The following is an 11,415-nucleotide window of genomic DNA, read 5'->3' as shown; positions in this document are numbered from 1 at the left end:
TCAAAAAAAATTCACATTTTGTAATTTTATTTTATTTTATTTATTTTTATTTTTATTTTTTTAGAGGGTCATTTTTATTTTTTTTTCCCATTTATTTATTTTATTGCATTTTAGGTTTTGGGGTACATGTGAAGAACATGCAAAATTGTTGCATAGATATTTTGCAATTTTAAAGCAGTCTTAAAGGTGATTGCCTTAAGGAAAGATACTTTTGTTTTGATATATAAGTGTGGTATTCAAGTTTAGTGTACAGCAGAGGGCATTAAACCCAAGTCAGCATTAATGTGCACTTGAAACTTTAGTGCAAATACCAATGTGTAGCAAATAGACTTTAACATATAATGATTGCCAAAAAATGGAGCTGTTCTGATGGGAGACCGTTGGTTATGTTTGATTTTAACACTGCCCATACTCTTGACTTATATTTTTCTTTGTTACCTAGGCTGGAGTGCAGTGGTACAATCAGCTCACTGCAACCTCCGCCTCTCAGATTCAGGCCATCCTCCCTAGGGACTAGAGGTGAGTGCCACCACACTTGGCTAATTTTTGTATTTTGAGTAGAGATGGGGTCTCCAGCTTCTGACCTAAAGAGATACACCTGCCTCGGCCTCCCAAAGTGCTGAGGTTACAGGTGTGAGCCACCGTGTCTGGCTAGCTCTTGACTTTTGGTAGCTGTTGTATTATTTTAATCTTTAGTAAATAAATGTTAGCTGAAATGTACAGTTCAGAAGAATCTTCTGCTTCTGTTATTTAAAAAAGATATATTTTAAGTCCAATAATGTTACACTGATGTTTGTTTTGAAATTATTACCTCTTCTATTTAGTACTGTATGTATTAAATAATATTAGCTAGTATGTTTTTCTGGCTTTATAATGCGGCTCAGATTTCTATAAAAAGTTTAGCTGTTTCTATATTGCCTTAAAGTCATGAAACATTTCTATTTTTCTTTTCTTTCTTTCTTTCTTTCTTTCTTTCTTTCTTTCTTTCTTTCTTTCTTCCTTCCTTCCTTCCTTCCTTCCTTCCTTTCTTTCTTTCTTTCTTTCTTTCTTTCTTCTTTCTTCTTTCTTTTTTTTCTTTAAACTGGAGTTTCTCTCTTGTTGCTTATGCACTAGCATGATCTCAGCTCACTGCTTAGAAGGTGATTCACTCAGAGAAGGTGAAGCCACTGTTAGTAAAATATGTCTAGTACCAGATGCTTTTTTATCTCCTAATGACCTATCAAACTGCAGCTCCTTTGGCTTTGTAATATATTCAGTTCCACATTTATTCATTTTAGAATTGAAGACTTTTTATATCCCCATTATGTGTCAAGCACTGGGTGGGACACTAGGTAACAGAGATGAACAAACCCTGCTGGAAGGATTTCATAGTGGATGTTAGAATTTAGTGCCATTTAGCTTCATTTGATTCCGCAGTAGTTCCAAGATTTTCCAAGATGATCCTGTCTTCAAGTGTCCTGTTGACTCAACTTCAGAATCGGTCTCTCTTCACACCTTACTGCTGCCACTCTGCCATCATCTCTTACCTGGATTTATCTGCCATCATCTCTTACCTGGATTATCTCAGTAGTCTTCTAACTGGCTTTTTTTGTTTCCATGTTTGCCTTCTTCAGTCTACTCTCTTTCTCTCTCTTTTTTTTCAGACGGAGTCTTGCTTTGTCACCAAGGCTGGAGTGCAATGCCATGATCCAGGCTCACTGTAACTTCTGCCTCCTGAGTTCCAGCAACTCTCCTGCCTCAGCCTTCCTAGTAGCTGGGATTACAGGCATGAGCCACCATGCCCGGCTAATTTTTTTCATTTTTAGTAGAGACAGGGTTTCATCATGTTAGCCAGGCTGGTCTTGAACTCTTGTCCTCAAGTGATCCACTTGCCTTGTCCTCCCAAAGTGTTGGGATTATAGGAGTCAGCCACCGTGCCTGGCCACTCTACTCTCAATACAACAGCTAGTACAATCCTTTCACAGTGGAATTAAGATCATAATTACCTCTCTGTTCCAACTCTCCAGTGGCTTTGTTTTTTACATGACCTGGCCCCTGCCACCTGTCTCACTGTTCTTTCTGCTGCTCTCCTGCTCTTACTCCTCTTTATAAACACTGAGCTCATGTTGTTTCCTTTAGCATGCTAGGCAGGCTTGATCCTGTCCTGCCTCTGAGCCTTGCTGTTTCCTCTGCCTGGAACATTCTTCCCCTACTGTCTGCATGGCTCGCTCTCTCACTACTTTGGATTGTGGTTCAAAAGTCACTTTATCAAGGGCCTCCAGGCTGCTCTCAGACTTTGATCACTACCTGCGGAGGTCTGTCCTGCAGACCTTGTCTTAGCAATGGATGAATGAAATACCCTCTTACCTACAGAATACAGTGCAAGAGTTGGGCTAAGTGGTCGTCAGCTGCATTTAGAGGGTGATTGCAGCTAATTGACTACGACTCCTTGTTCCTTCTTGCATTTATTCAGTATAGATTTAATAACAGGTTTTAAGTCAATATGCTTGTAAATAATTAACATGGATAAAAAAGTGGATTTATGAATCATAAAACCTTTGGTCCTGAGTCCCAGAATAAAAACCATTAACTAGTAATTCTTTTTCAACCTCCCCCAAGAGGGCCATCTAGCACAAAGTTCATATGAGTAAACAGAGTAGAGACAAAGGAATGTGGGGTAAACACATTTAACTGGGGAAGCTTTTATTATCTTATGTTTAAGTCACCTTGTGACTTAAAGCTCTAAGGTAAGAACTGGCTGTCTTCAAGCTGGCCCATTAACACATTTTGGCTTTCCAAAAAGGTTTGATACTATAATCTATAACTTCCCTAATATTTCCCTTAATATTTTGGGAGCCACCCTGAGTAAATCCCAACACTGCTCTGCATAAAATATATCCTTAATTTATATTTCCTATTTGATGTCTGACTCCCCCTTGTCCTTCACTAAAATGTAAACTCCATAAGGGAAGGGATTTTGTCTGTTTTGTTCTGTTGTATCCGTAAATACCTAGAAGGTGCTCAGTAAATACTTGTTGGTTGAATGAATAAATCAGCCTATTATTGAATCAGTCAATGTCTTATGTAGAAGGGACTTCTCATACCAGTGGTACATATCTGTATGATAGCTGGCATAGGGAGGGATGTGGTCAGAATGGCTCTGTCTGTGTAGACTAGTTTTGCCTAGCATGATCCCAGCAGGCTCCTATTGGGGTTAAGCCACAGTTTCAGCCATACTAGTATCATTCTTTAATCATAAAGCCAGAGGATGTTAAGGTTGGAATTGATCTGGGAGACTATTTGGTCTAACTTTCTTGTGATTTATATGAGAATAACAGAGCCTAGAGAAAGCAAGTTAATTACTCACAATTGTAAATCTGTAGAGGCCTACCTGAGATTAGGCTTCTCACATCAGATTCCATAGTCTTTCCTACATGTGTTCCCCCCAGGCTGAGAGAGTTCATGGGCTTTCAGATTTGACAATTTTCTCACCAGTCTCTAAAAATGAGATTTTATCTGCACATAATAGGGTAGCATAGATGAATGATGACCCTAAAATGTGTGGGAAAATTCCAAAGGTTGACCACAGTGAACGGGAACTACCCCAGATGTGTCAGGAGCACCATAGGCATGCTCACTTCTTCACTGGCTGGAGCTGGGTAAGATGGAAAGGAAACCCAAATCAAGACACTTTGCTGCTTCAGTTCTTTTATTGCATGCCACAGTCCATTGTGTCTGCATTTAAAGTCAGATTTTTTGATGAATGGTCACACCAGCTGCAGGCCCTTGGGTCAGAAGTCTTGATATCACCAATTGTTCATTTTCTTGATGGACTTCCATACTTCAGGCATTTGTGTGTAGCTGGTCAGTTGTGAAGTTTTCAGAGTGGTGTAGAACCCTCTCTTTTGGGGAAAGTTGGTTCTCCTTGTGCAGCATGTCCTGAAGCTGGCCTGTCTCCATCCTCTTTCTAAGTGTGTGAGGTCTTTTGTTAGGCAGCATAAAGTGAGAGAGGACTCCTAAAGAGGGAGAAAATCTCCTCCAACATTTGCTGAAACATGTCTGTAAACTGACCAAGAGGTAATTGGAATGACATAAAAAGACTAAAATTTATTTAATTTCTTTCCATCTCGCTTGTGATATATGGTGCCTTCAATTGAGTTTAGAAGGAACGTTGATCATAAATGAAGAGGTGAGATATGTGTGTGTGTGCGTGTGTGTGTGTGTGTGTGTGTGTGTGTGTGTATAGAGAGAGAGGTGGAGTTTTGCTCTATTGCCCAGTCTGAAGTGTAGTGGTGCAATCTCAGCTCACTGCAACCTTGGTTTTTCGGGTTCAAGTGATTCTCCTGCCTCAGCCTCCCAAGTAGCTGGGATCACAGGCATGCACCACCACATCTGGCTAATTTATGTATTTTTAGTAGAGACCGGGTTTCAAAAAGTTGGTCAGGCTGGTCTTGAACTCCTGACCTTAAGTGACCCACACACCTTGGCCTCCCAAAGTGCTGGGATTATAGGTGTGAGCCACCACACCGGGTTGGATAATTGAGTTTCTTATTATATCTGGGTTTCTGCAGAATTTTAGTGACTAAAGAATGTACACTAGTGTTAATTTTGTTTTTCTTTATGAAAGAAGTAATTTGCTTTTTATATAATTACTTGCCAGTCATGGGAAGGAAAAGTCTGAGTTTTTGTCCACAATGATAGGAATTATTGTTACATTACAGGATGACTCTGTGAATGCCTTTAGGAAAAATCCCTACTCATATCTTGACCATTTTACTAGTTGTGAGACCACCATTGTACTGGTTACTGTAAAGCTTCTTGGTTTTCTTTCTTGACCTGAACTAGTTATTTGCTACTTCCCTCCTGGAATGGCTAGTAAAATAAACACTAACGGTAAGAGATTACATGTACTTCTTATTATACTTTACTACATTAAGACATTCTTTATCAGCATTCCTGAAATCATACAGAATCATTGCCCAATGTCTTTGTGGGAGTTACAGTTAGTTTCTTGGCTTTTTAAGGTATTTTATTTAATGGACCTTTTTTTCTTTTTCTTTCTTTTTTTTTTTTTTTTAATTTACTGAAAGTGTCACATGTGCAATTCCAGTTCGTTTATCTTTCCAAGGCTTTGTTGAGCCCATTGTGGAGGATTACACTACAAGTTTAATTCTGCAGGTTTCTTTGAAAATCGCCAAACGATATGAGTTTTATACTCTGCTCTTATAAAGCATCTTCTTCTGTATTTTTCTACAATATGCTAAAGTAATTCTGTGCTTATTTTACAGCTTTGCGGTACCCTAAAAGACCATGAAGCCCTGAGAGTAATGTAAAGATTCCTGAAAGTGAGATCACCATGGAAAATTAGGGCCAGTCTTTGGCATGTTTCTGTTGATTCTCCAGTTTATTAGTTATGTCAGTTCACTAGCTATATATTTATACAGATGAAGTTAACTAAGCTAATTTCACATGTGCACAGCTGCCTGTGATAAAGCTAAATTTCTGAATGTTTTTAATTGACATTTTGAAAATCATTAACAGAAAATAAATAACATAAGTCACCTTACAAACTGCGCTCAAAAAAATCTCTAAAATGCTTTTTCTTTATTACAACAAATAAGGATGCAGAGGGTCACGTGGAATGTTTCTTCGTCTTTTGTCCCTTTGTTTTTTCTGTTCTTTTAAGGAAAGAAAGTTTAGGGGTAAACAGCAGTGCCTGGAATGAAAGCATTTCCTACAACACCCTCTAATGTATTTCCTTCTCTCCATGGTTATGGGATCTGCTCATAAGAGGGAGACATGACAGGAGCTCCCTGTCATGTCTCCATCCAAGCAGGACATATATAAGTAAAGAAAATGCAGCGTGAGCCCTGCCTGCAGCCATGGTCAAGAAAAGGAAGAGACTTTTTTTTTTCTTTTTCTTTTTTCTTTTTCATTTTTTTCTTTTTAATCCTAGCAGAATTTTGCATAAGCCTCTTGGTTTTAAAAAAGATGAATTTATCATAATAAAATAAAGCACAAACTCTGAGGCCAAAGTGATAGAATTTAAATCTGCATTCTTCCACTTAGGAAAATTCTTTAAGTTCTCTGTCCTTTAGGTTGCACACCTGTAAAATGAGAAAATGAAAATAATATTTGACTCATGGTTTTCAAAAGTCGAGATGTTAAATGCTGGGTTCAGTGCTTATAATTAAAATCTCATGTTTATAATTCCAGCACTTTGGGAGGCTGAAGGTGGATCATGAAGTCAAGAGATCTACATCCTCCTGACCAACATGGCAAAACCCCGTCTCTACCTAAAATAAAAAATTAGTTGGGCATGGTGGCACGTGCCTGTAATCCCAGCTACTCAGGAGGCTGAGGCAGAAGAATCACTTGAACCCGGGAGGTGGAGGTTGCAATGAGTCAAAATCACACCACTGCACTCCAGCCTGGGTGATGGAGCAAGACTCCATCTCAAAAACAAACAAAAAAATTGAGAAGTTATTTCTTTTGTTTTTTCTTTTTTTCTGAGATGGAGTTTCACTTTTGTTGCCCAGGCTGGAGTGCAGTGGCGCTGTGTTGGCTCACTGCAAGCCCCACATCCTGAGTTCAAATGATTCACTACCTCCACCTCCCTAGTAGCTGGGATTACAGCCATGCACCATCAAACCCACCTAATTTTTGTGTTTTTAGTAGAGATGAGGTTTTGCCATGTTGTCTAGGCTGGTCTCAAACTCCTGCCCTCTGGTGATTTGCCCTCCTTGGACTCCCAGAGTGCTGGGATTACAGGCATGAGCCACTTCACCTGGCTGAGATGTTATTTCTTTAATAAACAGCTGCTATCATTTCAGACCACTTGATATTTAGGCACTTAAGAATTTTTTTACTAGAAGGCATGTAAAGAAAGATGATGAGCATTTGTAAAGGATTTAGGATTTATTATTTGACTGCATGACTGACCCCCAGAGCTGGGATTTTAGTAAGAAATTTTTCAGAAGCCAATTAATTAACTAGCAACTGAGGCGAACCAGCCACTACCCTCACCATTCAGTGCTCTTTTTCCTCTGTTTCTCCTCAAACTTGGTTACTCTCACAAATCAATTTTTAAAACTTGTATTTCTTTCCTTTTCTTTTCAGAGACAAGGACTTGCTCTGTCACTCAGGCTGCATTGCAGTGGTGTGATTATGGCGTGCTGTAGCTTCATTCTTCTGGGCTCAAGCAGTACTCCCATCTCAGCCTCTTAAGTAGCTAATACTACAGACATACACCATCACACAGAGGGAAATTTTTAATTGTTGTAGAGATGGGGTCATGCTATGTTGACTAGGATGGTCTTGAACTACTGGAATCAAGTGTTTCTCCTGCCTCTGCCTCCCAAAGTGCTGGGATTATAGGCAGGTATGAGCCACCTATGCCTGGCCACCAATATATATATGTATTTTTAAATAACACCTTTATTGAAATATACTTCACATACCATACAATTTATTTATTAAAGTATGGAATTCAGTAGTTTTTAGAATATTCATGGAGCTGTGCACCTATTACCCCAATCAATTTTAGAAACTTTTATTACCATGTAGAGAAATTCACATTTCTTTACAATTAGCTTCTACTCCCCCTATAACCTTATGCATCCATAGGCAACCACTGATCTATATTCTGTCACTATAGAGTTGCCTAATCTGGACCTCTTATGTAAACAGGATTGTGCAATGTGCTGATCTTTTGTGGCTGGCTTTTTTTTTTTTCACTTTAGCACAATGTTTACAGAGTTCTTTCATGTCATAGCATGTGTCAGTATTTGATTTCTTCTATGGATGAATAATATTCCGTGGTAGAGACATACCACATTTTGCTTATCTATTTATCAGCCAACCTGCTGCCTCTCCTTCCCCAGGTTGTCTTTCTACTCGGCACACGCCTCCTTTGGGATGTACTGTGTGGTGTTGCTGGCGGTGAGTCCGTTTTTCCGGGGCTCGCCCGTCAAGTCACTCCCTTCCCTGGAACTCGGTTTTTCCAGCTGTAAAATGAGTGGGTCGTGGTGGTGATGGGGGCGCTGACTGACTTGTTTGTAAAAACAGGAGGCCCTGGGCTGGCCGGTTTTGTGCCCTCGGCCTCGGAGCTGCCATCTGTGCACTGGGCGTGGGAGTGCCTGGCAGGACACAGGCTGAGACGCCCTTTCCCTTCCCAGCTCTACATGCAGGCGCGGCTCTGCTGGAAGTGGGCGCGGCTGCTGCGGCCCACGGTCCAGTTCTTCCTGGTGGCCTTTGCCCTCTATGTGGGCTACATCCGTGTGTCTGATCACTGGAGCGACGTCCTTGCTGGTCTCCTGCAGGGGGCGCCGGTGGCTGGCCTCACTGTGAGCTTCTGACCCTGCCTCAACCCCTGTGCTGTCCAGAGACCACTCCCTGCCCAACGCTGGTCGTTCCCTGCACACTCTTGCCCCACGGAGTCCTCCCCTGGGGCCGCTTCCTCCAACCCTGGTCCTTCCCTGGGACCCCTCCTTCCCCCGGTTTCTCCCCTGGGACCCGTACCGTAAACTCCAGTTCTTCCCTGGACCCCTCCTTCCCCCCCACATCCTTCCCTGGGACCCCTTCCCCCAACATCAGTCCGTCCCTGGACCCCTCCTTCCCTGGGATCCCTCCTTCCACCAATTCCTCCCATGGGACTCCTTCCACAACACCAGTCCATCCCTGAACCCCTCTTACCCCATTCCTCCCCTGAGACTCCTTCCCCCAACCCCAATCCTTCCCTGGGACCCTTTTTTCCTCCCATTTCTCCTCTGGGACCCCCCCAAGCTCAGTCCATCCCAGGATCCTTCCCTCCTCCCCGACATCCTCCCCTGGGACCCCTTCCCCCAAATCCAGTTCTTCCCTGGACCCCTCCCTTCTCTCCATTTCTACCCTGGGACCTCTTCCCCCAACTCCAATGCTTTCTGTAATGCCTCCTTCCCCACATTCCTCCCTGGGACCCCATCCCCCAACCCTAGTCCATACCTGAGACCCCTCTTACCAATTCTCCTCTGGGACCCCTTCTCCCCAAAACCAGTCCTTCCCTGGGACCCCTTTTTCACCTCATTTCTTCTCTGGGATCCCCCAACCCCAGTCCATCCCAGGACCCTTCCCTCCCCCCACCATCCTCTCCTGGGACCACTTCCCCTAACCCCAGTTCTTCCCTGGACCCCTCCCTTCTCCCCCTTTCTCCCCTGGGATCTCTTCCCCCAACCCCAGTCCTTTCTGAGGGCCCCTCCCTTCCCCTCATTCCTCCCAAGGGACCCTTTTCCCCAACCCCAGTCCATCCCTGGGACCCCTCCTTCCCCCATTCCTCTGCTGAGACTACTTCCCCCAACCCCAGTCCTTCCCTGGGCCCCGCCTTTCCCCTCGACATCCTACCCTGGGACCCCTTGTCCCAATCCAGTTCATTCATTGAACCCCTCCTTCCCCCATTCGTATCCAGGACCCCTTCCCTCAACCCCAATCCTTTCTGGGGGCCCCTCTCTTCTCCCCGTTCCTACCCTGGGACCCCTCTCCCCAAACCCAGTCCTTCCCTGGACACCTTCTTCCCCCAGTTCCTTCCCGGGGTCTCCTGCCTGCACACTGCAGCCCTTCCCTGGGCCCGTCAGCGCCCCAGTGCTCTCCACTGGTCCTCCACCAAGAGGGCTTTCTTCCACCAAAGGCACTCTTCCTCTCATTGCCCACCTGGGACCCTGTTCCTCCCCCTCCTACTCATGCCCATGTCCCTGGTGCCTGCCCAGCCCCTGCCCAGTCTCACCATCCTCCACTCTGCCAGGTCTGCTACACCTCAGACTTCTTCAAAGCCTGACCCCACAGCCCTGCCCGAAGGAGGAGGAGCTGGAACGGAAGCCCAGCCTGTCACTGACAGTGACGCTGGGCGAGGCTGACCACAACCACTATGGGTACCCGCACTCCTCCTCCTGAGGCTGGACGCCTCCCAGGTAGGGAGTGGCTGTGAGTCCAGCTGAGGCCGGCCCCCCAGGTGGTCCCTCTTGCCCTGGCTAGGCACTGAGGGCTCCGTACGGGCTCCAGGAACCCTGTGCTGACGGGAGCAGTGAACAGGCTCTGTTCTCCCTGCCCTGCACCGGACCAGGGGTCTGGGGAGGTCTAGGTAGCCCTGAGCATTTGGAGGGGGACCTGTTCCCGTAGCTCCCCAATGTCCCCATTCTTTTATGGGGTTAAGGAAGGGACTGTTTTGTAAAATGTAACGTACATGAGGTTTTTAGTAAAATAGGGCATTGGTTTGACGAGTGGTCTCAGTGCCTCTGTTCCTTACGGCCGTTCTGGGACAGTGTTCCTCCCATCAGAGGGCTCCGCGGAGCTCAGGCGTCAGGCCGCCTCGCCCGCTGTGACAGTGGAGGGCAGTAGCCAAGTCCGCCCCTTGTGTTTCTCCCTGCATGGCGCTGGGGTCCAGGGTTAAATGGGTCAGCACACCCCTCCCCTCTGCTCATGTTCACCCTGTGCACCTGGGGGCCACGCTTCTGAAATGGGTAATTCATGGGCTGGTTTCCCTGAAGTGATGGCAGAACACACAGAGCTTACTTTTTCAACAGGTGGGTAAAGGGTACATTTGTTTTTTGTACAGGCGGTAACTTAAGTGTCTGCTGATGTTTTGTTTGCACCTGGAACCTCTCTTATTCCCTCACCCTGCAGGGTGTTCCTATCAGGCCTTAGCCTATGTGAAGGGTGGTGTAGCCCTGGGGGTCAAAAGTGCAGCCCGGGAGCCCCACTCAAGGGGTCTCAATGGAGACCTGCTCTTGGTGGATGGGAAGGAAGGTGACCTAGACCCTGCGGAACTCCAGCTGAACGTCAGGGACTTGCCTCCATGCAGGTGTCAGACGGGATCCTGACCGGGAAAGTCACACTGAAGCCTCCCAGGTATCCTAGGGTGCCCCAGCAGGCAGTGATGGCTGAGGACTAAGGAGGCTGTGTCTGGGCTCAGAATGTGTCCCTGGCAGTGGGTGGGAGAGAGGTTTCCAGCCAGATCCCACAGGCAGAGTCACTGTATCAGGAGCAAATGGGAATGACTCAAGTGCCCTGACACCAGCCGACACCTCCGTCTCCTCCCAGGTGCAATGTCCTTTTTTTTTTTTTTTTTTTTTCCATTTATTTATTTTATTGCATTTTACATTTTGGGGTACATGTGAAGAACATGCAAAATTGTTGCATAGGAACACACTTGGCAGTGTGATTTGCTGCCTTCCTCCCCATCACCTACATCTGGCATTTCTCCCCTTGCTATCTCTCCCCATCTTCCCACCCCCCACCCTCCCTCCCCTATTTCCCCCCAACTGACCCCAGTGTGTAGTGCTCCCCTCCCTCTGTCCATGTGTTCTCATTGTTCAACAACCGCTTATGAGTGAGAACATGCGGTGTTTGATCTTCTGCTCTTCTGTCAGTTTGCTGAGAATGATGGTTTCCAGGTTCATCCATGTC

At 45.1% G+C, this 11,415-nt stretch overlaps 1 pseudogene; it reads left to right on the top strand.

Moving 5' to 3' along the window:
- Positions 1–3,518: 3,518 nt before the first annotated feature.
- Positions 3,519–9,964, top strand: LOC116546041 (annotated as a pseudogene).
- The last annotated feature ends 1,451 nt before the right edge of the window (positions 9,965–11,415 follow it).

The sequence above is a fragment of the Sapajus apella genome, unplaced genomic scaffold, assembly GCF_009761245.1.
Source record: "Sapajus apella isolate SASKATOON/1434 unplaced genomic scaffold, GSC_monkey_1.0 scaffold542, whole genome shotgun sequence".
Classification (NCBI taxonomy): Eukaryota; Metazoa; Chordata; class Mammalia; order Primates; family Cebidae; genus Sapajus; species Sapajus apella.
The sequence above is the reverse complement of the archived record's forward strand: the minus strand, read 5'-3'. Positions and strand labels throughout refer to the sequence as shown.